We start from the raw sequence: 24,833 nt of genomic DNA, 5'->3' as shown, positions 1-24,833 counted from the left end.
TCCTGTCCCCCCAAAAGGAAGCCTTGCTATTTGGAACTGCACAAAACCCCCAGAGGGGGGAAAACATTCACGAACCCATGAGGCCACCCTCACATTCCGTGGCCCTATGGACACAAACTCAAACCTGAGTGACCTCCTGACACTCACCCTAACTGCAGATCCCAGGGGACTCACCTCAGCATCTGCAGATCAGGCTTGCCATGCCTAGGCCCTAACATTCAACCTTGGTTAGGGTTTCAGTCTCCTGTCCCCAGAGTCCTGGCCCACCAGACCTCCAGAATGAGGACTCTTGAGCCACATCACAGAACCTGGCCAGCCCTCCAGAAGGAAACTGTGCCCTACAGAGCTTCCCCAAACTCCCAGATTTGGAGAAACACACATGGCTCCGAAAGGACACCACCACTTACTGTGGCCATCCCTGGACAGTGATACACATTCTGGCTCTCAGCTTGAGCCCTCACCTCCACTCAGCCTCCAAGGTATCTGGCCCCAGAGCCAGCAGATCAGACCTGCCATACCCCTAGGCCCTAGTCCTAACCCTAGCATTGGTTTTCAGACATCTATCCATAGAGACCTGGTCTCCAGTCCCTCCATATGGTGGACCCCTGAGCCACAAAACACAACTCCTCCTGCCCCTCAAGAAGAAAACCTGGCTATTTAGAGCTCTGAAAAACCTCAGAGTAGGAGAAAACTGCATGGCCCCTGAGGTCTCCGCCACTTTCAGAGATTGCCCTGGACACACACCCCCATTTTGACCCTCAGCCTAAACCTGTTTTCAACTCAGCCCCCTGGGAAGCTCGCCCCAGAGTCAGAAGATCGGCCTTTCAGGCCCCCAGACCGTATTTCTAATCCTAGGTTGGGTTTTCCGGCATCCATACCCAGAGCCCTGCTCTCGAATCCCTCCATATGGAGGACCCCTGAGCCATAAAGTAGGACTCCTCCCATCACCCAGAATGAAATGTTGCTAGTTGGAGCGGCACAAATCCCCCAGAGTGGGAGAAACATCCATGGGGCCATAAGGCCTGCCCCACATTCGGCAGACTTAATGGACAGGGAACTCTAGCCTGAGCGACCACCCGACACTTGCCCTAACTGCAGATCCTGGGAAGCTAATCTCAGAGTCTGCAGAATGGTCTGTCAGCCCTAGGCCCTCAACCTAACCCTAGCTTGGTTTCAGACTTCTGTCCCCACAGTCCTGGCCCACAAGCCCTCCAGAGTGGGGCTCTGAAGCCACACCACAGAACTCTGCCTGCCCTACAGAAGGAAATCATGCCCTTTGGAGCTGTACAAAACCCCCAGATTAAGGGAAACCTGCAAGCTCCCGATGCCACCCCCATTTAAGGAGAACATCCCTGGACAGTGATACACATTCTGGCACTCAGCTTGAGCCCCGATCTCCAGTCAGTCACCCACGTAGCTGGCCCCACAGCTAACAGATCCGATCTGCCATGCCACTAGGCCCTAAACCTAAGACTAATTTGGGATTTCAGACATCTGTCCCTAGGGGCCTGGTCTCAAATCCCTCCGTATCAGGGACCCTGACCACAAAATGGAACTCTTCCTGCCCCCCATAAAGAAACCATGCTATTTAGAGCTGTGTAAAAACCTCAGAGTAGGAGAAACCTGCATGGCCCCTGAGGCCATCCCCACTTCCATAGGCCGCCCAGGACACAACCCCACATTTTGACAGTCAACCTGAGCCCCGTTTTCAACTCAGACCCCTGGGTAGCTCACCTCAGAGCCAAGAGACCGAGCCTGCCATGCCCCTAGGTCCTAAGCCTAACCCTCAGGTTTTCAGGCATCCATACCCAGAGCCCTGCTCTCAAATCCCTCCATATAGGGGGCCCCTGAGCCATAAAACAAGACTCCTCCTGTCTCCCAGAAGGAGCGTTTGCTATTTGCAGCTATGCAAAACCCTCAGAGCAGGAGAAACCTCCATGGCCCAGTGAAGCTACTCTCACATTCGGCAGCCCTCATAGAAACAAATTTCAGCCTGAGCGACTGCTGGACACTTGCCCTATTTAAGATCCTGGGACCTCGCCTCAGTTTCTGCAGATCGGGTCTGAAATGCCCTAGGCCCTAATCATAACCCTAGCTTGGGTTTTCAGCCTTCTGTCCCCAGAGTCCTGACTCATAAGCCCTCTAGATTGGGATCTCCAGAGCCACACCACAGGACTCTGTCTGCCCTCCAGAAGGAAACTGTGCCCTAGGGAACTGCACAAAATCCCCAGTTTAGGAAAAACCTGCACGGCTCCCGATTCCACCCATCCCTGGACAGTGATACACATTCTGACACTCACCTTGAGCCCCAACCTCTAGTCAACCACCCAGGTAGCTGGCCCCAGAGACAGCAGATCGGACCTGCCATGACCTTAGGCCCTAATCCTAACTGTAGCTTGGGTTTCAGGCATCTGGCCCTGGAGGCTTGGTCTCAAATCCCTCCATATGGGTGATCACTGAGCCACACAGAACTACTCGACCTCCAGAAGGAACCATTGCTATTTGGAGCTGTGTCAAACCCTCGAAGTACGAGAAACCTGCATGGTCCCTGAGGCCACCCCCACTTTCAGCGGCTGCCTTGGACACAAACCCACATTGTGACCCTCAGCATAAAATCCGTTTTCAACTAAGCCCCTGTAGTAGCTCACTCCAGAGACAGCAGATAGGGACTTCCGTGCCCCTAGTCCCTAATCCTAACCCTAGGTTGAGTTTTCCAGCATCCATACCTAGACACCTCCTCTCAAATCCTTCCATATGGGTGACCGCAGAACCATAAAACAGGACTCCTCCTGTCCCCCAGAAGGAAAGCTTGCTACTTGGAGCTAGCAAAACCCCAGAGTGGGAGAAACATCCATGGCCCCTTGAGGCCAGCAACACATTCAGCGGCCCTCATGGACACAAACTCCAGCCTGAGCGACCACCTGACACTTGCCATAACTGCAGGTCTCGTGGAGGTTGCTCAGCATCTGCAGATCAGGTTTGCCATCTCCAAGGCCATAACCCTAACCCTCGCGTGGATGTTCAGACTTTCATCCCCAGAGTCCTAGGCTACAAGCCCTGCAGGTTGGGACTCTGTTGCCACACCACAGGACTCTGCCTGCCCTCCAGAAGGAAACCGTGCCCTACAGAGCTGAAAAAACCCCAGTTTAGGAGAAACTGCACTGCCCTTGATGCCACCCCTCTTTCGTAAGCCACCCTGAACTTGATGCACAGTCTGTCCCACAGCCTGAGCTCCGACCTCCAGTCAGCCACCCACGTTGCTAGCCCCAGAGCCAGCAGATAGGACCTGCAATGCCCCTAGGCCTTAATCCTAAACCTAGGTTGGGTATTCAGGCATCCACACCCAGAACCCTCCTCTTGAATCCCTCCATATGGGGGACACCTGAAACATAAAACAGGACTCCTCCTGTACACCAGAAGGAATCCTTGTTTTTTGCAGCTGAGCATAAGCCCCAGAGCAGGAGAAACCTCCATGGCTCCATGAGGCCACCCCCACTTTCAGCAGACCTCATAGATACAAACTCCAGCCTGAGGGACCACCTGACACTTGCCCTACATCAGATTCCGAGGAGCTCACCTCAGCATCTGCAGAGCGGGCTGGCCATGCCCTAGGCCCTTACTCAAACCCTAGCTTGGGTTTTCAGACTTCCATCTCCAAAGTCCTTGCCCACAAGCCCTTAAGAATGGGGACTCTGGGGCCACACCTCAAGACTCTGCCTGCCCTCCAGAAAGAAACTGTGTCCTATGAAGCTGCAAAAAAAAAAAAAAAAAAAAAAAAAACAAACCCAGATTAGGAGAAACCTGCATGGCCCCTGAGGTCGCCCCCAAGTTCATAGGTCACATTGGACACAAACCCATATTGTGACCCTGAGCCTGAGACCCATTTTCAATTCAGCCCCATGGGTAGCTTGCCACGGGGCCAGCAGATCGGGCCTGCAATGCCTCTAGGCCCTAATCCTAGCCCTACGTTGGTTTTCAGGCATCCATATCCATAGGCCTGGTCTCCAATCCTTCCATATGGGGAACCCCTGAGCCATAAAACAGGACTCCTCCCTTCCCCCAGAAGGATACCTTCTTATTTGCCCCCGCACAAAACCCTCAGATCGGGAGAAACATCTCTGGCCCCGTGAGGCCAGCCCCACATTCGGCGGCCCTCATGGATACAAACTCCAGCCTGACGGACCGCCTGACATGTGCCCTACCTTCAGATCCCAGGGAGCTCACCTCAGAGTCTGCAGATCAGGCCTGCCATGCCCTAGACCCTAACCCTAACCCTAGCTTGCATTTTCCAACTTCCGTCCCCAGAGTCCTGGCCCACAAGCCCTCCAGACTGGGGATTCCAGAACCACACCACAAGACTCTGCCTGCCCTGCAGAAAGGAAGGCGCATGAGCCCCTAAACACACTCCCACCATCGGCAGCTCCCTGGACAAAATGCCGGATTCTGCCACGACGCCGGATCCATGTCCTCCACTCAGCCCTGAGGTGGCCCGCCTCGACACCAGCATATCGGAGCTGCCGTGCCCCTAGGCCTTAACCCTAACCCTAGGTTTGTTGTATAGGCTTCCATACCCAGAGGCCTAGCCCCCAAACCCGCCAGATTGGAGACAACTGAGACTCACTCTGGTAGTCTGCTGGGCACCTATGCTGTTATGGTGCCATTTGGAGCTGCTCAGACCTCAGAGCGGGAGAAAACTTCATGCCCCCCAAGGCAAGCCCCAGCATCTGCCCCCCTCCTGGACAAAAACTCAGATTCACACAAGCCACCTATCACCCGCCCTCAACTCAGCCCACCAGGGAGCCCGTCTCAACACTGGCAGATCGGGCCTGCCGTGCCCCAAGACCCTAACCCTAGTTTGGGTTTTCAGGCTTCCATCCCAAGAGGCCTTGCCCCAAAGTCCTCCTGATTAAGGACCCCTGAGTGACAATCTGACTCCGCTTGCCACAGGGGAGGAAACCTTGAGGTTTGCAGCTATGCCAAACCATCACAGTGGGAGAAACCTGCAAGACCCCATAAAGCCACCCCTACCATCAGCGGTCCCCTGGCCATAAAGCTGGATTCCGCTGTGCCACCGGATGCATGTCCTCAACTCAGCCCTGAGGGGAGACTGAGTCAGTGCCAGGAGATCAGTCGTGCCATTCCCCTTGGCCCTAACTGTAACACTACTTTGGGTTGACAGCCTTCATTCTGAAGGGCCTGGCCATCAAGCCCCATGGATTAAGGACCCCTGAGCTACCCCCCATGACTCCACCTGCCATGCGGTAGGAACCCATGCTGTATGAAGCTGCAATGAACCCTTAGCGGGGGAGAAAACTGCATGTCCCCCTAAAACCACTCCAAACATCTGTGTACCCCCAGCCATAAAGCCGAATTCTGCCGTGTCACTGGACTCATGCCCTCAACTCGGCCCTGAGAGAAGCCTGCCTCAGCACCATCACATCAGGCCTGCCATGCCCCTACAACCTAACCCAGCACTAGTTTGGGTTTTCAGTCTTCCATCCAAAGAGGCCTGTCCTTCGAGCCACCCCCCCCCCATATTAAGGACCCCTGAGCAACACCCCAGACACAACCCACCATGTGGGAGGAAACCATGCAGTTTGGAGCTCACTGAACACTCAGAATGGGAGAAAACTGTATGATCCCCAAAAGCCACCCATACCATCGGCTGCACACCTGGCCATAAAGCCAGAGTCTGCTATAGTGCCGGACCAACTCCCTCAAATCAGACCTAAGGGGAGCCTGACTCAGCACTGGCAGATCAGACCTGTAATGAATCTAGGCCCTAAACCTAACCCTAGTTTGGGTTCTCAGGCTTCCATCTGAAGAGGCCTGGCCCCCAAACACCAGGATTAAGGACACCAGAGTGACAACCCATGACTCCACCCACCACATGGAAGGAAACCTTGTGGTCTGGAGCTCGCCAATCCCTCAGAGTGGGAGAAACCGGCATGCCCCCTAAAGACACCCCCACCATCAGTGTCCCACCTGGCCGTAAAGCCGTATTCTTCTGAGCTACCAAATGCATGCCCTCAACTCAGCCCTGAGAGGAGCCCACATCAGCACCATCAGATAGGGCCTGTCATGCCTGTAGGACCTAACAAAGGCTTTCATCGCAAGAGGCCGGTCCCTCAAGCCACCTGGATTAAGGACCCCTGAGAGACACCCCAGGACACCGCCCACCAAGTGGGAGGAAACCTTGCCATTTGGAGCTCGCCAAACCTTCAGAGTGGGAGAAACCTACATGTCCCCCTAAAGCCACCCCCACCATCGGCAGCCCACCTGGCCATAACACCGGATTCTGCCATGGCCCTGGACGAATGCCCTCAACACAGCCCTGAGTGGGCCTGCCACAGCGCCAGCAGATCGGCTTCTAATACCCCTAGGCCCTAACCCTAACCATAGTTTGGGTTTTCAGGCTTCCATTCTGAGGTGCCTGGCCACCAAGCTCCATGGATTAAGGACTCCTGAGCTATACACGAGGACTTCCCCGACCAGATGGTAGGAACCTGTGCCTTTTGGAGCTGCACCGAACCCTTAGTGGGGGAGAAAACTGCATGCCCCCTTAAAGCAACCCCCACGGGGCACCTGGGTGGCTCAGTGGTTTAGGCCACTGCCTTTGGCTCAGGTCATGATCTCAGGGTCCTGGGATCGAGTCCTCCATCGGGCTCTCTGCTCGGCAGGGAGCCTGCTTCCCTCTCACTCTCTCTGCTTGCCTCTCTGCCTACTTGTGATCTCTGTCAAATAAATAAATAAAATCTTTAAAAAAATAAAAAAATAAAAAATAAAAAAATAAAGCAACCCCCACCTTCAGCAGCCTTCCTGGGCATAAAGCCAGATTCTGCTGTGGTGTCAGATGAGTTCCCTCAATTCATCTCTGAGAGGAGCCTGCCTCAATGCCGCCCTTTGTGCCTGTAATGCCCCTAGGCCCTAACCCTAACCCTAGTTTGGGTTTTCAGGCTTCCATTCTGAGGGGCTGGGCTCTCACGCCCCCAGATAAAGGACCCTGAGTGACACTCCAGGACTTTGCCAGCCACGTGGTTGGAAACTGTGCCATTTGGAACTGTGCTGAACCCTCAGAGGGGAACAAACCTGCTGCCACCCTAAAGCCACCCCAAACATCAGTGGCCTCCCTGCCATAAAGCCATATTCTTCCACGGTGCTGGAAGCATGCACTCAACTCAGACCTGAGGGGAGCCCCCCTCAGTGCCAGCAGATCGGGCCTGCCATGCCCCTAGGCCCTAAGCCTAACCCTAGGTGGGGTGCACAGGCTTCCTTAGTCCACCCCCAACTCTGGGGGCCACTCAGTCACAAAACACAAGGCTTGACACACAGCCTGTCACGCATCCTTGACTCAGCCAAATGGGGATCCCGCCTCAGTGTTGACATACTGGGCCTGCCATGCTCCTAGGCCCTAACCTTAACCCTAGTTTGGCTTTTCAGGCTTCCATCCACAGAGAACTGGCCCCCAAGTCCTCCAGATTGGGGAACCCTGAGCCACAACCCAGAATTCCACCTGCCACCCAGGAGGAAACCGTGCTGTTCAGACCTGCACAAAACCCACAGAGCAGGAGAAACCTGCATGACTCCGTGAGGCCACCCCAACATTTGGTGCCCCACCAGGCCACAAACATGAAGGCTGACGTTCAGCAAGACCGCCTGACTCAACACAGCCCCCTGGAAAGTTCCACTGGGTGGGGGACCTCGGGGGAGCCACGTGGGCCCAGCCAGCATTCCCAGATGGCCGGAACACACGCCTAGCGAGAAACTGCTCAAGACCGTGGGCGCCAGCACAGCCCAAATTGCCGCCCAACGCTAGCCAATTCTCATAAGTTTTCTGCTCAAATCGGTATTGATTTAGGCAGGAAGCTCATGAGAACTGTTCAGAAAACCCCCAGCGAACTAGCTGGCAGTGGCGCGGGCCACCACAGGGCCGCGGCCTGGGCCTGCCCTTGAATCTCGAGTGGTCGTGGCCTGAACCCTGCGAAATAGCCCTCTATGAGCCAGGGCCACATGTGACCTACACCTCCTGCTATTCAGTCCCATGGGGTGCCTGCCCCAGTGCTGTTGGTTTGGGCCTGCCAGGCCCCTAGGCCCCTGCCCTAAGTCTCCTTTGGGTTTTCAGGCTTCAGACCCTGGGACCTGTCCCGAGTGCTCCAGATTGGGGACCCCGGTGTGGCACCTGCCAGGAGTCCACCTGCCACCCTGAAGGATACGGTGGCCTTCGGAGCTATGCAGAACCCTCAGACTGGGAGAAAACCACATGCATCCCTGAGGCCACCCCCACCTCTGTTGCCCCGCCCCATCCACAAAACCTGGAGTCTGACATGCCTCTTGACCCTCATCTTCAACTCATGCCCCCTCTGGGGATCCCACCTCAGAGTTGGCTGATCAGGCTTGTCATTCCCCTAAGCCCTAATGGGAACCATAGGGTGGGTTCCCGGGCTTCTGTCCCCATAGAACTGGCCCACAATCCCTCCAGATTGAGGACCCCTGAGCCACACCCCAGGCCTCTACCTGCCACAAGGAGGAAACTGTGCCATTAAGCCTCAGAGCAGGAGAAACTGCATGCCCCCCTGAGCCTCCCCCCCCCCACCTTCGGCACTCCAGCAGGCCACAAACAAGGAGGCTGACCCTCAGCCAGACCCCTTCCCTCAACCTGGACTCTGACTCGCTGCCTGACCCTTGTCCTTGTCTCACCCCCCCAGGGATCCCACCTCAGTGCCAGCAGATCGGACCTGCCATTCCCCTTGGCCCTAACCCTAACCCTAGTTTGGGTTTTCATGCTTCCATCCAAAAAGTCCTGGCCCACAAGCCCCACAGATTAAGGACACCTGAGAGACACCTCAGGACTGCGCCCACCACGTGGAAGGATACCATGCCATTTGTAGCTGTGCGGTACCCTCAGACAAGGAGAAACCTGCATGCCACTCTGAGGCCACCCCCAGCTTCTACAGACCCTGGACATAAACCCAGACTCTGACAAGCTGCCTGATGTATTCCCCCAAGTCAGCCCAGCATAGAACCCACCTCCTCACCAGAAGATCAGGCCTGCCATGCCCTGAGGCCCTAAACCTAACCCTAAGTGTGGTGTACAGGCTTCTGTGCCCAGAGGCCTGGCCCCTAAGCCCGCCAGATTGGGGACCCTTGTACTCAACCCCAGGACTCCACCAGCTTCCCAGAGTGAAACATGTCCATTTGGAGTTGTGCAAAACCCTCAGAGCGGGAGAAACCTGCGTGTTGCCTGAGGCACCCTCAGCTTCTGCGGCACCCCGGACACAAACCCAGGGTCTGACATGCCACCTGATGCCCACCTTCAACTCAGCCCACCATGGAGCCTGCCTCAGCACTGACAGATCAGATTAGCCCCTAGGCGCTAAACCTAACCTTAAGTTGAATTTTCAGGCCTCCTTCCCCAGGGGCCTGTCCCCCAAGCCCTCTAGATTGGGAGGCCTGGAGTCATACCATAGGAGTCCGCCTGCCACCTACCTGGAAACCAGTCCATTTGGAGCTGTGCAGAACCCTCAGAGCTGGAGAAACCTGCATGCACACATGAGAACTCCCCCACTTTGTGCAGCTCCTCAGTTACAAACCCAGAGCCTGATGCACCGTCTGACTTGACTCAGCCCCTTGGGGAACCCACCTCAGCACCAGCAGTTCTGGCCTGCCACACCACTAGGTCATCTCTCCTCAGCAACCCCGTCAGCTCTAGGCAAACCTAGAACTCCCCTGTCTGCGGCAAAGCTCTGGGATCCCCCCTCCTTCTCAATTTACACAGGCTCAGGCGTCCATGAGAAAAGGGGAGGGCTACCTCCTGAATGCTTAACACCTCCTTCCTCTTCTGCCCTATTTCTCTCCACTTACCTTTGTACCCGGGCAAACTGGAAGTAGCGCATCAATGGAACATGGACATGCTCTGAGATCTGAGTCTTTCACTGCAGCGTTCTGAGGGCTCCTTATGCAAGAAGAAACTAGTGTATCCTGCCACAGAGTGTTTCAAAATGATCATCTACAGAACAGGAGAGTGAAAGTCCCTCCAGTTTTATCTCATTCTTCATGAAGTAGAACATGGTCTTCTTTTCTTCATTGACTTCAGTTCCCATTTGCTTCCATGCAGTGTTCATTCCTTTGCTTCAGGGGTAGGATTTTGTGATTCCTCACCTGTACAGAACACCCAGAGCTCATCACAACAAGTACCCTCCCTAATAGCCGTCACCCACTGAACCCTTCCCCTCATACCACTGCCCTCTAGCAACCCTCGGTTTGTGCTCTAAGGCTGAGTCTGTTCCCTCATTGGCCTATTTTTCTCCCCTCACTATGTTCATCTGTTTTCTTTCTGGAATTCCATAGGAGGAGGAGTCAAGATGGTGGAGAAGTAGCAGGCTGACAGGATATCACATAGCAGGAGACCAGCTAGATAGCTTGTCAAACCATTGCAAACACCAACGAATCCAACAGGAGATCGAAGAGAAGAAGAGCAACAATCCTAGAAACAGAAAATCGACCACTTTCTGAAAGGTAGGACCGGTGGAGAAGTGATTCCAAAGCGACTGGAAAATAGACTGCGGAGGGAGGGGCCAGCTCCCAGCAAGGGGCGGAGCAACGAAGCACAAAATCAAGGAATTTTAAAAGTCTGCTCCACTGAGGGATGTCATTCCAGGGGCTTAACCGGGGTAAAGCCCATGCGGGGTCAGCATGGCCCCAGGTCCCACGGGGTCACAGAAGGATGAGGGTGTCTGATTGTCGCAGAGCTCGCAGGTATTAGAGCGAGGAAACTGGCTACAGAGACAGAACCAAGGAGTGAGCTCTCAGGGGTTACCTTGAATGGGTCGCAGGCTAGGTGAGCTCGGAGCACGGCCAGAGACCAGGGAAATGGGAGTGATTGAGCGCTTTTCTCTGAGGGCGCACTGAGGAGAGGGGCCCCGAGCTCTTGGCTCCTCCAGGCCGGAGATTGGGAGGCCGCCATTTTCATTCCCATCCTCCAGAATTCTACAGAAAGTGTTCAGGGAGCAAAAGCTCCCAAAAGCGAATTATTTAGCCTGGCCCCTGGTTAGGGCGGTGCAATTCTGCCTCAGGCAATGACAATTGAGAAACACTACAACAGGCCCCTCCCCCAGAAGACCAACAAGAAATCCAGCCAAGACCAAGTTCACTTACCAAGGAGAACAGCAGAATTCCAGAGGAATTCAAAGAATTCATGGCTTTCTCCCCATGATTCTTTAGTCTCACGGTTAATTAATTTTTTTAATTTTATTTTTTTCTTCAGCTAAATTTTTTTAACTTTTACCCTTTCCTCTTTTAATGTTTTTTAACTAGTTTATCTTAACAATACCGTCATAAAAAATAATAATAATCTTTTTTGAACCTTCATTATTATAGTCACATTTCATCCTTCATTGTATCTAAGTTTATTTTTTGAATACACATAGGGATTTTTCTTCTAAAGTTCTGGGGTACAATTTCTTCTAATAGATCAAATATACCCTAAATCTAGCTCTGAGCTTGTTCTAGTCTCCAGCCCAAGTAAATTCTCACCACTTTCTTTTCCTTTATTCTCCCAACCAACTTACTTTATCAACTCCTTTCTTTGAAATAAAAAAAAAAAAAATTTATCTTAATGGGCATATTCCATCCCTTCATTGTGTTTACCCTTATATACGTTTTTCATTCCTTAAAATTTTGGGAGGTAGTTTCTTCTAAGAAACCAAAATACTCCCAAAATTAAGTGGGTGACCCTGTTCTAGTCACCAGTCTAATATATTTTTTTTTTCTTTTTTATATTTTTTCTTTTTTTTCTTTAATTCTTTTTCTTAACTTCTCTTTATCCCCTTTCTCCCTCCCATGATTCGGGGTCTCTTATTTGGTTAAATCACATTTTCCTGGGGTCTTTGCCACCCTTTTAGTATTTTATTTGCTCCTTCATAACTCTTTTTTTTTAAGATTTTTATTTATTTATTTGTCAGAGAGAGAGAGAGAGCACAGGCAGACAGAGTGGCAGGCTGAGGCAGAGAGAGAAGCAGGCTCCCTGCTGAGCAAGGAGCCGGATGCGGGACTCGATCCCAGGACACTGGGATCATGACCTGAGCCGAAGGCAGCCGCTTAACCAAATGAACCACCCAGGCATCCTTCCTTCATATATTCTTATTTGGACAAAATGACAAGGCAGAAAAACTCACCACAAACAAAGGACAAGAGGCAGTACTGAAGGCTAGGGACCTAATCAATAAGGACATTGGTAATACGTCATATCTAGAGTTCAGAATGACGATTCTCGAGGTTTTAGCCAGGCTCGAAAAGGCATGGAAGATATTAGAGAAACCCTCTCCAGAGAGATAAAAGCCATTCCTGGAGAAATAAAAGAACTAAAATCTAACCAAGTTGAAATTAAAAAAGCTATTAATTAGGTGAAATTCTATAGGAGTCAAATCATAGGCCATTGGTCTTTTCTTACTGATTTTGCTTACCTTAATCCACTCTAGATCCTTCCACATCCTTGCTGATGGCAAGATTTCATTTTTTTTTTTTTTTTTTGAGGCTGGGTCCTATTCCATCGGATAGATAGATAGAAGATATATCTCTCACATCTTCTTTCTCCATTCATCAGTGAATGGACATTGGGAGTCCCTCCATTGTTTTGCTATTCTTGATAATGCTGCTATAAACATCATGGTGCTTGTACCCCACTGAATGCACATTTTTGTGTCCTTTGGATAAATAACTAGGAGTGCAATTGCTGGGTGCTAGGGTTGTTTGAGTTTAGCTTTTGGAGGAGCCACCATACTCTTTTCCAAAGAGGCTGCAACAACCTGCATGCCCACCGACAGTGCAGGAGGGCTCTGCTTTAAGCAGAATGTTACCTGCCTGCAATTCCCTAGGAGGAAATGGAAAACCTGTGGGATATCCTGACTCACCGAGTGTCAGGCAAGCAGCCCCAGAAATTCACGCCAGGATTCCTGAAGCCAATCCCCTTAAAGTCCCCAGAATGCCTGTATTCTGTATGGGAAATCACTAAGACTCTCCTTCTGACTTCACCACTCATGAAACTGCAGAGAAAATACAGCATGCCCAACTATCTAGATGGTCCATTTAGTGAAACTAGAAGGTCAAGCTTCCCTTTAAATCATCCTCGGAATCATTTTGAATTTTCCCTCTGCCCTCATTGGAACTCTTTGAATGGAAAGACGAATACATTAAGATACATCACCTTTGACAAAGGAAAAGCCATCACCCAAGTCACTATCTGACCACAAACAGGCACATAACTCTAGATGCCTGCCATTCCACCACAGCCTACGCCCAATGGAATAAGCACTGTTAGATGAAGGAACACATTCTATGTTCAAAACACACACCGAGTCAATCTCATCTGTGATTCATGAATTGGCATGAGTCTCCTAATGCAGCTCACAACGCCTCACAGGTCTCAAGACACAATGGCACTGTCCCTCCAGACTGGGGACCCGTGAGACAGAACACAGGACTATGCTTGCCACCAGGATGAGAGCATGCCATTTAGAGCTGTGCAAACCCCTCAGAGCAGGAAAAAACGGCATGCCTCCTGAAGCCACCACCACTTTCAGAGCCCTCACGGGCCACAAAACCAGTGCCTGGTGTTCACTCTGACCCCCATACAACTCGGCCCTCACCAGTGTGGGCTCTCAGGGAACCATGCAGGCCCAGCCCATGGTCGCGGATGGTTGCAACACAAACCTAGCGACAAAGAAATCCAAACCCTAGGAGCATGCGTGACCACAATCGTTCCACAATACCAGCCAATTCTTACAAAATTTCTGCCCAAATCAATATCGAATTTGGCTGAAATCTCATGTGAATTGGCCCAAAACCTCCTCTGAACTCGCATCCAGAGGCGGGAGCCCTGAGAAGCTGCCTGGATCTGGGCCATTGTCCCGAGGGCTCGCAGCCCAAACCTCTCCAGAAAGAGCTCTAAACTGCAAATGGACACGTGCTCGGAATTGCCCCAGAACGCTGGCAGTCCTGGCCTCTACTCAGTCCCCTGGGCGGCCGACCTCAGCACTGGCAGAACGGGTGTGCCCTGCCCCTAGAACCTAAACCTAACCCTAGGTTGGGTGTTACAGGCTTACAGGAGACCTGGCCCCAAGCCCTCCAGATTGGGAACCCCAGAGCTGCACCCCAGGACTCCACTGCCACGAAGGAGGAAACAGTACTGTTTTGAGCTGCAGAAAAACTCAGATGGGGAGGAACCTTCATACCCTCCTGAGGCCACCCCCACCTTCAGCACCTAAATGGGCCACAAATATGGAGCCTCATTCTCACCCTGAGACCCTCCGGGAAATCTCCCCTCAGCTGGAGCCCAGCTGCGTGGGCCCAGTCCACATTCCTGGATGGTCGCAACATGCACCTAGGGAGAAAGCACTCCAAACAGCGGGGGTGAGTGCATCCCAAATTGCTGCACAGTGCCGGTCAATTCTCATGAGCTTCTTGCCCAACTCAATATCCATTTGGGCATAAAACTCGTGAGAATTGGCCAGAAAACCCCACAGTGAAACTGCTTCTGGAAGCACGGAGCTGCAGGGCAACCACCTGGGCCTGGCGCGTGATCTCAAGTGGTCGCAGCCCTAACCCCATGAGAAAGCAATCTAAAATCCAGGTGCAAACATGGCCAAAACCTCCCTCCCTCCCTCTACTCAGCCCCTGGAGTGCCGGTCTCAGCAATTTCAGATCAGGCCTGCCATGCCCCAGACCCTAACCCTAACCCTAGGTTGGGTTTTCAGACTTTCATCTGCAGGAGCCTATCCCCCAAGCCCTCCAGATTGGGGACCCCAGAGCCACACCCCAGGAATCCACCTGCTACCCAGAGGGAAACTGTGCCATTTGAGCTGTGCCCAACCCTCAGAGCAGGAGAAACCTGCATGCCTCCCTGAGGCCACACACACCTTCGGTGGGCCCCATGGTCACCAACCCAGAGACTGAGGCACTGCATGATGCCCGCCCTAAACTCAGCCCACCAGGGAGCCCGCCTCAGCATCAATAGATTTGGCCTTCCATGCCCTTAGGCCCTAACCCTAAACGTACTTTGGGTTTTCGGGATTCCACCCTAAAGGCCTGGCCCCAAAGCCCCCCAGAATTCAGCCCACAATGCAGTTGTAAAGCGGACTGTTTGGAGCTGTGCTGAACTCTCAGAGTGAGAGGAACCTGCATGCCCTCATAAAGCCAACACCAACTTCAGTGGCCCCCGGGCAAAAAAATAGACTCTGATGCAATGACTGACAAATCCTCAAATTGGCCCTGAGAAGAACATGCCTCACAAGTGGCAGATCAGTCCTGCCATGCCCCTAGGCCCTAAGCCTAAACCTAGGTGAGGTGTACAGGCTACCGTGCCCAGAGGCCTGGCCCACAACCCAGCCAGATTGGGAACCCCTGAGACTCTCACCAGAATTCTGCCTCCCACTGAGGGCACAACTCTGCTGCTTGGAGCTGCACAGAACCCTCAGAACGGGAGAAACATGTATGACCCCCTGAGGCCACCCCAGCTTCTGTGGAACCCCTGGACACAAACCTGGAATCTGACAGACCTCCAGACATGTGCCCTCAACTCAGCCCACCAGGGAACCTGCCTCAGCACCGGCAGGTAGAACCTGCCATGCCCCTAGGTCCTATCCCTAAACCCAGTTTGGATTTCCAGGCTTCCATCCCAAAAGACCTGGCCCCCAAACCAGCCTCATTAAGGACCCCTGAGTGATACCCCAGGACCCAGACTCCCGTGTGGTAGGAAGCTGTGCCATTTGAAGCTGCACAGACTCCTCAGAGAGGGAGAAACCTGCATACCCCACTAAAGTCACCCCCCCACCATCTGCAGCCCCCCTGACCACATCCCAGATTCTGAGGCACCACCTGACATATGCCCTCAACTCAGCCCCAAGGGACTCATGCCTCAGTGCTGGCAGATCGGGCCTGCCATGCCCTAGGTCCTAACCCTAACCCTAGGAGGGGTGTACAGGCCTCGGCGCCCAGAGGTCTGGTCCTTATGTCCACCAGATTGAGGATGCCTGATACTTATGCTGGGACTCTGCCTGCCACGCAGGGCACTACTGCATTGTTTGGAGCTGTGCTGAACCCTTAGAGCTGGAGAAACTTCCATGCACCCCTGAGGCCACCCCCAGGTTATGTGAATGCCTAGACACAAACCCAGAGGCTAATGCGCCACCTGACACCCGACCTCAACTCAGTGCACGAGGGCACCTGCCTCAGCACTGGCACATCAGGTCTGCCATGCCCCTAGGCCCTAACCCTATCCCTAATTTGGGTTTTTGGGCGTCCATCCCAAGAGGCCCGACCCCAAGCCCCCAAGATTAAAGACCCTTGAATGACACGCCAGGACTCTGCCCACCATGCAAGGAGGAAACCATGCTGTTTGGAGCTGTGCCAAATCCTCAGAGAGGGAGAAACCTGCATGCCCCACCTGAGGACACCCCCACCTTCTGCATACCATTGGGCCACAAATGCGGAGGCTGACACTCAGCCGGCCTTCTACCCAGGAGGAAACCGTGCCACTTAAAGCTGAGTAGAACCCCCAGAGTGGGAGAAACTGCATGCCACCCCTGAGCACGTCCCCCTCCTTCAGCGGCCCCCTGGCCACAAACCTGGACCCTGTCATGCCACCGGACCCCTGCCCTCAATTCAGCCCCCTGGGACCCCTCCTCAGTGCCAGCAAATTGGGCCTGCCACGTCCCTGGCCCTAACCTTAACCCTAGGTTGGGTTCTCAGTCTTCATCCCCAGAGGCTGGGCCCCCAGTTCTCCATATTTGGACCCCTGAGCCACAACACAGGAATCCGTCTGCCACCCAGGAGGAAACTGTTCTGTTCGGAGCTGCACAGAACCCTCAGAATGGGAGAAACTTGCATGCCCAATGAAGCCAGCTCCACCTTTGGCCACCCCCCACGCACAAACCCAGAGCGTACTGCACCACCTGACCCTGGCCCTCAACATCCAGCCTCAACAACGGCAGATCAGGCCAGCCTTGCCCCTGTGCCCTATCCCTTGCTCTAGGTTGTGCTTTCAGTCTTCTGTCCTCTGATGATCGACACCAAAGCCCCACTGGTGGGTTACACCTGAACTATACCAGAATATTTCGTGGCCCCCTGAGGCTAGTCCACTTTCAGCAACCCCCTGTACACTACCTGGATCCTAACACTCACACTGACCCACGTCCTCAACTCTGCTCCCCTGGTCGCTCCTCTCAGGGTGGCAGATTGGGCCTGACATGACCCTCAGCCCTAACCTAAACTTAGGTGTATTTTCAGTACCCCAGAATACAGGTTACCGAAGCCCCACATAGGTGGGTCCCCTGAGAAATGCCAGAGGACTCTGCCTTCTACCCAGAAGGAAACAGTAGAATTGGAACTCTGCCAAAGACTCAGAGCAGGAGAAATGTGCCTTTCCCTCCATGACCACCCCCATCTTCTGTAGCCCCATGGACACCAACCCGGAGCCTAATCACCCTGCCCCATGTTCCCCACTCAGTCCCCGTGAGAGCTCTGCACAGCACCAGCAGATCAGGCCTGTCATGTTCCTGGGACCTAACCCTGACCCTAGGTTGGGTTTTCATGCTCTGTCCCCAGAGGACTGGCGCCCAAGTCCCACGGATGGGGACACCTGAGCAATATCTGAGATCTCTGTCTGCCACCCAGAAGGACTCCATACCATTTGGAACTCTGCAAAGGATTCTGAGGAAAAATCTGCCATGCGCCACTGAGTTCACCCAGAGTCAGCAGCTCCCTGGACACAAACCTGCACCTGACACTCACTCTAGCCATCACTCTGGACTCTGCCCTCTGGATAGCTTGCCGTACCACCATCAGATTGGGCCTGCCACGGTCCTAACCCCTAACTGAAGCTTAGTTTGTGTTCTGAGCATTCCATTCCTAGGGGCCTGGCCCCCTGCCCCAGGGACTGGGGTCACCTTAGCCATACCACAGGACTCAGCCTAACACACAGGAGGAACGCGTGCCATGTAGAACTCTAGAAAGTATTCAAAGCAGGATAAAATGCCTGCCCATCTGAGCCTATCCCAGCAAACCCTGCTTCCAGTGGCCTCTTGGCCACAAACCCTGTGCCTGACCTGAACTGGAACACTCATCCTTAATTCCAGCGTCTAGGAACCACACACACTGTCAGCTGACTGGACCTGCAATGCCCCTTGACCCTAACCCTATCCCTAGGTTGGGTTCTCAGGTATCCGTCCCTCAAGGGTGGGCTCCAAAGTCCCAGGATTTGGGGATACCTGAGCAATACCAGAGGACTCAGCCTCCCACCCAGAAGGAAATCTTTCCATAATGGACTCCAATAAGTATATAGGTCAGTAGAAATCTGAAGGCCCATCTGTTTCTATCCCAGTGAACTCCCACTTTCAAGTGCTCATGGATTGAAACCCTGAGCTGGACACTCAGCCTGACCCATGCCCTCAACTCAGCCCTCCAGGACGCTCACCACACGGTTGGCAGTTCAGACCTTCCATGCACCTAGGTCCTAACCATCACCCTATTTGGGGTTCTGAGAGGTCCATCTATAGAGGCCTGGATCCCAAACCCCAGGTATTGGGAACACTTCAGCAACACCAGAGGATCAGCCCGCCACACAAAAGGAAACTCCCTTTTTTACTCCAGACTGGATTCAGAGCATGAGAAATCTGAATGCAAACCTGAGAAAATGTCAGTGAACCTACACTTTCATCCACCTCTGAACACAATCCCTGAGCTTCATACACACCCTAAAACTCCATTTTAACACAGACCATGTGAAGTTCTCCACAGTTCTGGCTGATCGCATCTTCCAGGCTTCAGGGCCTTAACCCAATGTAAGGTCTAGACATGGGTGAAAATATGAACAGACATTTCTCCAATGATGACACACATGTGACCAACAGATACATGCATAAATGTTCCATATCACATGTCTTCTGGGAAATACAAATCTAAACCACATCGAGGTGTCCTATCACACCAGGCAGAATGTCTAAACTTAACAAGACATGAAACCACAAATGTTGGTGAGGATGCAGAGAATGGAGAAGTCTCCTACACTCCTGGTGGGGATGCATACAGTAACAGCCACTCTGGAAAACAGTATGGGGTTTCCTCAAGAAGTTACAAGTAAAGTTACCCTAAAACACAACATTGCACTACAGGGCTTTTACCACAAAAATAGAGATGTAGTGAAAAGAACTGGCACCTGCACCCCAGTGTTCATTAAAACAATATCCACTATAGCTAAACTATGGAAAGAACCCAGATATCTATGGACAGAGGAATGGATAAAGAAGATGTGGTTCATATAGTCAATGGAATATTACTCAGCCATCAGAAAGGATGAATACTTATCATCACATCAACCTGGATGGGTCTGGAAGATATTATGCTGAGTAAAATATGTCAATGAAAGAAACACAATTATCATAGGGTTTCACTCATATGTGAAATATCAGAAACAGGGCAGAGAACGGTAGGCAAAGGAAGGGGAAACAGAATGGGAAGTCATCAGAGAGGGGAAAAAAACCACGATAGACTCTTAACTATAGCAACAAACTGAGGGTTGTTGGAGGGGAAGTGGGGGAAAGGTCACTGGATGATGGGCATTAAGGAGGCCACGGGATGCAATGAGCACTTGATATTATACACATCTGACATATTATTTAACACTACATCTGAAACTAGTGATGTATGATAAGTTGGTTAATTGAATTTAAATTTTAAAAAATGAAAGAACTCAAAGAAACTGCGCTAAAATATTGTATTGAACCACAAAAGATACTGAACAACCGACACAATGTTATAAAGAAAAACAAAGCTGGAGGAGACACAATTCCATATTTCAAATTATAGTACAAAGCTGCAATCATCCTAACAGTACGTGACTGGTGCAAATATATAGCGACCAAGGGAACAGAATAGAAGATCAGACATAAACCCACAATTAGCTGCCTAATTAATCTTCTGCAAAACAGGCAAAAATATTAAAAGGGAAAAGGACAGTCTCTACAACAAATGGTGTTGGGAAAACTGGACAGGTATGCACAAAAGAATGAAATTAGACTGCTTTCTTACACCATGTGGACAAATAAACTCAAAAGTTTCAAGATCTCAGTGCGAGACCTGATTCATAAAAATCCTTCAAGAGGACACAGACACTAACTTCTGACATGAACCATACATTTTCTAGACATGCCTCCTAAGGCAAAGGAAACAAAAGCAAAAATAAACTGCTGGAACTACATCGATATAAAACTTACCACACAGCAGAAAAACAATGAAAATATAATAAACAGAAGACAACCGATTTAATGGGAGAAGATGTTTGCAAATATCATGTGCAATAAAGGGATAGTGTTCAAAATATGTAGAACTGATACAACATACACCCCAAAAACAAACAATCTAGTTCAAAAATAAACAGAAGACATGAACAGACATTTCTCCAAGGAAATACAGATGGCCAAGAGTCACGTGAAAAGATGGTCATCATCACCCATCAACAGGAAACTCCAAATGAAAAGTTCCATGAGATAGTACCTCATACTATCAGAATGGCTAACAGCACCAGCACAAGAAAACAGATGGTGAGAGGATGTGGGTAAAAGGGAACCCTCTTGCACTGCTGGTGGGAATGCAAGCTGCAGCAGCCACTGTGGAAAACAGTATGACTGTTCCTCAAAACGTTAAATAGAGAACTACCTTATGATCCAGCAATCATACTACTGGGTGTTTACCCAAAGAATATGAGAACAATAACTCAAAAGGATACATGTGCAACTATGTTTCTTGCAACAGTATTTACAATATTACAATATGGAAGCAACCCAAATATTTCTTGATAACTTGATAAATGAGATGATACATGTACACACACACACACACACACACAGTGGAAAATTACTCAGCCATAAAAAGAATGAAATCTTGCCATTTGCAGACACATGGATGGAGCTAGAGAGTACTATCCTAAGTGAAATCAGTCAGTCGGAGAAAGACAAATGCCTTGTGATGTCACTCTTCCATGGAATTTAAAAAACGAACATACATAAATAAAGAAGGAAGAAGATACAAAACAAAAACCGACTCTGTGGTTACCAGAGTGGAAGTGGACGGAGGGATGAGTGAAATAGATGACGGGGACTAAGAGTACACTTTTGTGGATGACTGCTGAGTAATATATAGAATCACTAAATCACTATATTGTTCACTTGAAACTAATATACCACTGCATGTTAACTCTACTTGAATTAAAATGAACAATAAAACGTTTTTTTCTTTCAGTAAACTATTTGAAAAAGCTTTCGCTATGCAATGTTTATAAGACTTACTTGAAAGTACTTACTGTACAATAATTATTCAGTTGATGCCTGTAATTCAAATTTCACTGAATTCTTATAGTTTTCCTGTTAATTGTGCCCACAGGAGCCATGGTTCCTTTCCATCCGGGGTCAGCACCTATGTTCTCAAGAGTGTAAGTAGAGACAGATGTCACGTCACTGTCCAGAAAGCTATTATTGTTTCTGTTTTCATGTGAGATTGTCAGAGAGTATGGGACAGGTTTCAGAGCACGTTTGTTATACACCCTGGATCTCTAATTAGGTGGTATTACCTGGATCTGTTTGGCTGATAAGTTCCTGTGGATGGGCTTGCTTCCAAGCACATATGTGGAAGACCAATGTGGGTGGGCTTGGTGTGGGACAGGTGGGTGGGCTTGGTGTGGGACAGGAAGAGGACCAAGTACAGACAAGGGTTCGATCCCTCGCCTGATTTAAGAATGGCCATTGGAGTGGGTATGGGAGGCAGAAGCAACAGGAAAGCACTAAGGTCATCAGCTGAAAGCAGGGAGCCCAGGTCATGGGATCTTGAGATGCAGGGCTTGAAGTCTGTTCTGAGCTACCTCTGGGCAGGAAGGGAGGAAGACATGAGAAGGAGAAATTGCCTGCACCTGGCCCATGCCAGCTTCCCAATACTACTGGTACACATCAGTCTACACAGCTGACCGTGCCTGGGCTCAAGATGGGCTGTCTTGGGTCCCTCAACCCTCAGTGGGACAGATGGCTCCAGGGCTCAGGGACATGCTGAGGGAGATGGGAAGGAGGGCTGCCCCTCACAGGTCACCCCCTCCTTGAGCAGGCAGCCCTCCAGGACTGCTAAAAACCCACTGACAGTTTTGAAAGACATGCCATGGATGAACTAAGGCATTGAGAAATATAAAACAATATTCATTTTTAAGTTCAGAGCTGTCAGCTCATGAAGTGAGAAGATCTTCCCTGAGGAAGACTGAGGGGAGGCAGGTCAGGCTGAAAAGAGAGATGTGGCTTTCTTCATTGGGGACCCGCAGCCCCCTTCCAGGACAAGGTATTGTCCTCACCTCACCGGGGATCCATGGAAGTGTTCCATCAAGGGACTGACTGAGCTGCCTCTTGAGAAGGTACCCTGGCACCAGGTTACACAGGGCAGAAGAGGAGCTCCAGATGAAGGGAGGGCAACACCCTGGAGGCCACGGGGCAAGAGCAGAGGCTCATGACCATAAAGATGATGAAAAATAGGAGGCAGCAACATGGGAGCTGAAACAGTGCTCACAGCTACAGTGACTGGGAGCCTTCTCTGCCAGGTCCGGTTGACTTCAGTGGGCTCCAGACTAGTCCTGACCACAGCCCTAGGAAGTGTGCACCACTACCGCCCTCCTCTCCCCATGCTGCTGCTAGGAATCAGAGTCACAGACCCTGGTCAATTTTTATGGAAATGAAGGAGTGGCTGCCTGGAACACTACCCCTCTGGTGGTGGTCCAGAGCAACCCTTGTGCTTGGCCAGAAACTGCTGTCTACCTGTCTCCACACAACTCAACAGACAGGAGGGTGTCCCTGAGTTCCACAGGATCTTATGAGACAGATTAACAGACCCCACTACCCCACCCACCACCAACAGCCAGTGGGTCACTCAGGACCTCGGCTATTGTCCTGAACCTCACCATGATCTCTTTCTATCACTTTCAAAGAAAGTTCTGTTCTCGCACAATACCATACATCCTGGTTGCTTATCTGGGGCCTTGCCCATCCCCCAGGATATAGGACAGAAGAGACTTTCAAGGGGAAAAGGAGAACTCATCTGAGTTCCCAGGATTAGCTTATTCCGTGCCCCCTTCCAGTACCCCCACCTCCCACGTGGGGCTCAACCTACCCCCCCAGGTCCCCACCCCAGCCCACAGCGTGTACTCACCCACCAGGGAGTCCCCACAGGTCAATCTCGCCTTCTCCTGCCTCACCGCTGCACCCTGGGGCAGCTGGGGGCCCACCCACAGAGAGGTAGCTCCACCCCCACACAGTGACTGGTTAGGGACGGTGGTGCCCCCAGCCCATTGGTTGCTGCACCTGCCTGCATCCAGCCACCGGAACTTATACCGGTGCCTTCCTGTACCTGCAGGTGGTCCTGGTTGCCCTTCCCACCTGTACAACTGACTGGGCCGCACTGGCATGGGCGGAGTTTGGGGCGGGGCGGGGCCCCCACGCACACACAATCCCCTTCCCCGGATTCCTCTAGCTGCAGACCACCCTCAGAGCCTTGCCCCTTCCCTTCCTGCACCAACACTTCCTGAGGAGCTGTGCCTGGCTCCTGACAAGGTCAGCTGTTCTCAGACCTTCTGAGACTTGGGCTTCAAGAAATGCAATGGTTTTCCACATTTCCAAGACAATTTTAAGACCCAAATAGTAATGTTCCAAGTGGGAAGAACTCTCACCCCGGGAGTGGACAGTGCTTCTTAGACCTTCAAAGCACCCTCTAAAATGAGCCCATTTGTGCTGCAATATATATACATATGCTTGGTACTGCAGGGAAGCTCCAGGATGACGGAGAACAACCACCCTTCTGTGCTGTTGGAGTTGTAAACCAGGAATACTTTTCACTTGAAAAGAAAGCATACTGTTATTATTGACACTAGATGACAAACCCTTTTAAACGTTTTATAGAGAAAGGAAGAGAGTTTTATTCAAACCCAAGTCAGGACAGCTGCCTGGGAGACACAATCTTCACAAGAAAGGGAGAGCTCATGGCACCTGGGTGGCTCAGCCTTTAAGTGTCTGCCTTCAGCTCAGGTCATGATCCCAGAGTCCTGGGATCAAGCCCTGTATTGAGCTCCACATCAGGCTCCCTGCTCAGTGGTAACCTGCTTCTCTCTCCCCCTTGGTTTGTGTGCGCTCTCTCGCTCTCTCTCTCTCTCTCTCTCTCTGAAATGAATAAATAAAATCTTAAAGAAAAGGAGGGCTCCAGGGAAGGGACATTTGGAGCAAATTTCTATATTCTGTTTTGTTTTACATACAGAGTTACACATCATCATGAGGAAGAACATTCCAGAACTTTTTCATATGTTTTCAGTATGTGCAAGTCAGTATGACTCTAATCTTCTGGGAGCAGGAGAGGTTCTTTTGTTTTTCTTATCTTTATGGTTGCAAGGGCAGTCTTTGGTTATCTTTTTCTTCTCAAAGCAGATGTGAAACATGTGCTTAGGGCAGAAATAGGGCCCATGTTCTGAGGTTTTGCCGCATCATTTTGAGCTTGGTAAATTGTTCAGGGATAGCTTCCCTGAGAGCCCAGGATCTGGGCCCATGGATGGTAAAAGATAAAAATTCCCATTATCATTCTAAGTACTTCTAAAGGGAAGAACTTGAGACAAAAGCACCTTTAACAATAGTACCAAGAAATCAAAATGATATCTACAGAAGTTTGCCTGGTCCATCGTCAACACAGATAACAGAAATGTTCACAGACACTGGGCTCCTCCCCTTCTCCTGCCCAAATCTCTGAAGCACACAGATAATTTAAAGTCAGAA

The sequence above is a fragment of the Meles meles genome, chromosome X, assembly GCF_922984935.1.
Source record: "Meles meles chromosome X, mMelMel3.1 paternal haplotype, whole genome shotgun sequence".
Lineage (NCBI taxonomy): Eukaryota > Metazoa > Chordata > Mammalia > Carnivora > Mustelidae > Meles > Meles meles.
Note: the sequence above shows the minus strand (reverse complement) of the source record.